This window comes from Schistocerca cancellata, chromosome 5 (genome assembly GCF_023864275.1).
Source record: "Schistocerca cancellata isolate TAMUIC-IGC-003103 chromosome 5, iqSchCanc2.1, whole genome shotgun sequence".
NCBI lineage: Eukaryota > Metazoa > Arthropoda > Insecta > Orthoptera > Acrididae > Schistocerca > Schistocerca cancellata.
In genome coordinates, this window is record NC_064630.1 from 157,342,323 (window position 1) to 157,346,122 (window position 3,800).

Below are 3,800 nucleotides of genomic sequence, written 5' to 3' on the forward strand. Positions count from 1 at the left end.
TTGAAGACGCATAGGATCAGTGGCTTCAGCGACGTACCATCGGAAAAATTTCTATCGCGATCTGTGATAGCCAGGCGAATGACGTAGCGTATGCTGTAGACTGCCTTTGAGATGTCTTCTGTGCGGTACTATGAGATGTGCTGTCTCGTCGTGTGTTGCTCTGAAACTCTGATTTTCTTCGACCACTTGCAAAATAGGTTTTTTCTTGGTCGGGGTGCGATCTGTCTCCGCCCCATTACTTGAAGGGCTGCAAAGTCTCGATAATTAGGTTGTGTCTTTATGTCTAAAAACGTGTTTTCATAAAGCCATGCGGCCTGTCGTCCAATAATTTTAAAATGAAAGTAAATGAAATTTGAGTGTTCACGAAATGAATGTTCTGTCCTGTTAACCGGAACCCTTTTCACGCTTTTCTTGTAACGCACTACTTCCACACACATGAGATGTTCAAGACCAGACGACTGAGGTGGCACATGCCTTAAAAAAGTGAACTCAAATTAAGGAGGAATGGGGTTCCAAACACACTCAGACGTAGGTTTTCAGTGGCGTCCGTAAATCATTTACGGAGAAAGCCAGATTCACTCCTATGAGGAGGACAGACATGATTTCAACAATAAAGTTTATTTCAGACATAGCTCACATAAAGTGTTTATTGGCCGTAGGGGTTCAGACTGCCTAGTCACTGTCACAAGTCCACAAACGTTTCTTGGCCAGTGGCTGTGTCGAGGCGTACAGGGACTTAGTATTTCCATGAGGTTCCGACTACAGATCTCAAGTAGGAACCTCGTGGAAGTGTTGACTCCTAGAATAACTTACGCTGTCAGGGACCTCGCACCACACAGTACTAGAAATAACAGGTCACTGACATAAACTGTGTATTCTATTTTATTAAACCACATTTTACGAATTACAAATTACCACAAGGATTCCGATCCACTATAGCCTTTCGTGCGTTATTAGGAACTTGCGTACTGTCAACAGACATTACTTGCTCTGTATTATTAACAAAGCTCTTACAAAAACAGTTTTCTGACTTCCCTTCATACCAAATGGCGTGTTGCGACATTTTACTGTGTGGCATAGAAATAGGTAGGGTGTTGCGAAATTCTGTTTCATCCATAAATGTAGACTAAAGTTCGTAGTATGAGACATTTTACTTTTTAATATGAGCAGCAGTAAAAAAATTATTTGGAGATAGTCTGCTCAGGTAAGCGCCTGAAGTGGCAGAAAATTTCAGCTATGATTGCCGATAATTCGAGCGATGCTAAAAATGTGGAACAGTTGCTAGCTTATTCTTCCCAGTTAGTGAAAACGAATGATCATCCTGGTCACTTGGCCATTTTCAGTGAATTCGCAGCAGAAACTAATACGGGTCCAAAGGCTTTGTTTCAGTTTTACTATGGAGTTCTTCCTAGCTGTGTCACCCTAGCTAATAAGTCAAAAGTGATGGGTAGATTTGGTGTCTTGAATAATGTTGATTATACACTATTGTGCCTGATATTGGCATGCCTATTCAAATACAGAGATATGTAAATAGGTAGAATACGGCTCTGCGGTCGGCAACATCTACATAAGACAACAAGTGTCAGGAGAAGTTGTTAGATCGGTTACTGTTGCTACAATGGCAAGTTATCAAGATTTAAGTGAGTTTGAACGTGGTGTTATAGTCGGCGCACGAGCGATGCAACACAGAATCTCCGAGATAGCGCTGAAGTGGTGATATTCCCGTACGAACGTTTCACGAGTGTACCGTGAATATCAGGAATCCGGTACAACATCAAATCTCCGACATCGCTGCGGCCGGAAAAAAGACCCTGCAAGATAGACGACTGAAGAGAATCGTTCAACGTGACAAAAGTGCAACCCTTCCGCAAATTGCTGCTGATTTCAATGCTGGGCCATCAACAAGTGTCAGCGTGCGAACCATTCAACGAAACATCATCGCTATGGGCTTTCGGAGCCGAGGCCCGCTGGTGTACCCTTGATGACTGCCCGACACACAAAGATTTACGCCTCGCGTGGGCCCATCAACACCGACGTTGGGCCGTCGATGACTGGATGCATATTGCCTGGTCGGACAAGTCTCGTTTCAAATTGTATCGAGAGGGGTGGTGGTTAGTGTTTAACGTCCCGTCGACAACGAGGTCATTAGAGACGGAGCGCAAGCTCGGGTTAGGGAAGGATTGGGAAGGAAATCGGCCGTGCCCTTTCAAAGGAACCATCCCGGCATTTGCCTGAAACGATTTAGGGAAATCACGGAAAACCTAAATCAGGATGGCCGGAGACGGGATTGAACCGTCGTCCTCCCGAATGCGAGTCCAGTGTGCTAACCACTGCGCCACCTCGCTCGGTTGTATCGAGAGGATAGACGTGTACGGGTATGGAAAGAACCTAATAAATCCATGGACACTGCATGTAAGCAGGGGACTGTTCAAGCTGGTGGATGCTCTGTAATGGCGTGGGGCGTGTGTAGTTGGAGTCATATGGGGCCACTGACACGCCTAGATACGTCTCTCATGGGTGACACGCACGTTCCGATCAACTGAATCCATTCAAGTCCACTGTGCATTCCGACGGACTTGTGCAATTCCAGGACTATGCGACACCCCACGAGTCCAGAACTGCTACAGAGTGGCTCCAGGAACACTCTTCGGAATTTGGACACTTCCGCTGGCTACCATACTCCTCAGACTTGAACATTATTGAGCATATCTGGGATGCCTTGCAAGGTGCTATTCAGAAGAGATCTCCACCCCCTCGCACTCTTACGGATTTATGGTCAGCCCTTTAGGATTCATGGTATCAATTCGCTCCAGCATTACTACAGACATTAGTCCAGTCCATGCCACGTCGTGTTGCGGCACTGCTACAGTCTGGAGCCGAGCGACCGCTACGGTCGCAGGTTCGAATCCTGCCTTGGGCATGGATGTGTGTGATGTCCTTAGGTTATGAAATGATAATTAAATGGACACCCTAGCTGCAAACAGGCGTTGATGTACTTCATTGGGGACATGTTGAAAATGTGTGCCCCGACCGGGACTCGAACCCGGGATCTCCTGCTTACATGGCAGACGCTCTATCCATCTGAGCCACCGCGGGCACAGAGAATAGTGCGCCTGCAGGGACTTATCCCTTGCACGCTCCCCGTGAGATCCACATTCCCAACATGTCCACACCACTACATTCGTAGTGCGCCTAATAGATGTTTGCCCATCATACTCATTACTCGTGGCAGATTAATCTACCAAGTCCCGTACGAGTTCGGGCATAGCGTGTGCGTTCGCACAAGAAGGTCAATGGCCGGGAAGCCATATTTTAACTATATATGACGGTAGTATCTGTTCCCGAAAGAACAGTTACCGTGGATGACCATGCAGCTTTGCTAGAAATGAAATGATAATTAAATGGACACCCTAGCTGCAAACAGGCGTTGATGTACTTCATTGGGGACATGTTGAAAATGTGCTCTCACGGGGAGCGTGCAAGGGATAAGTCCCTGCAGGCGCACTATCCTCTGTGCCCGCGGTGGCTCAGATGGATAGAGCGTCTGCCATGTAAGCAGGAGATCCCGGGTTCGAGTCCCGGTCGGAGCACACATTTTCAACATGTCCCCAATGAAGTACATCAACGCCTGTTTGCAGCTAGGGTGTCCATTTCATTTCTAGCAAAGCTGCATGGTCATCCACGGTAACTGTTCTTTCGGGAACAGATACTACCGTCATATATAGTCCTTAGGTTAGTTAGGTTTAATTAGTTCCAAGTTCAAGGCGACTGATGACCTCCGAAGTTAAGTCTCATAGTGC

At 46.7% G+C, this 3,800-nt stretch overlaps 2 non-coding genes across 2 annotated transcripts; one reads left to right on the forward strand and one right to left on the reverse strand.

Moving 5' to 3' along the window:
• Positions 1-3,022: 3,022 nt before the first annotated feature.
• Positions 3,023-3,097, reverse strand: Trnat-ugu (transfer RNA threonine (anticodon UGU)). The gene has a single exon. It is a non-coding gene; the product is annotated as a tRNA-Thr (tRNA).
• Positions 3,098-3,515: 418 nt separating this feature from the next.
• Trnat-ugu (transfer RNA threonine (anticodon UGU)) lies at positions 3,516-3,590 on the forward strand. The gene has a single exon. It is a non-coding gene; the product is annotated as a tRNA-Thr (tRNA).
• Positions 3,591-3,800: the final 210 nt, after the last annotated feature.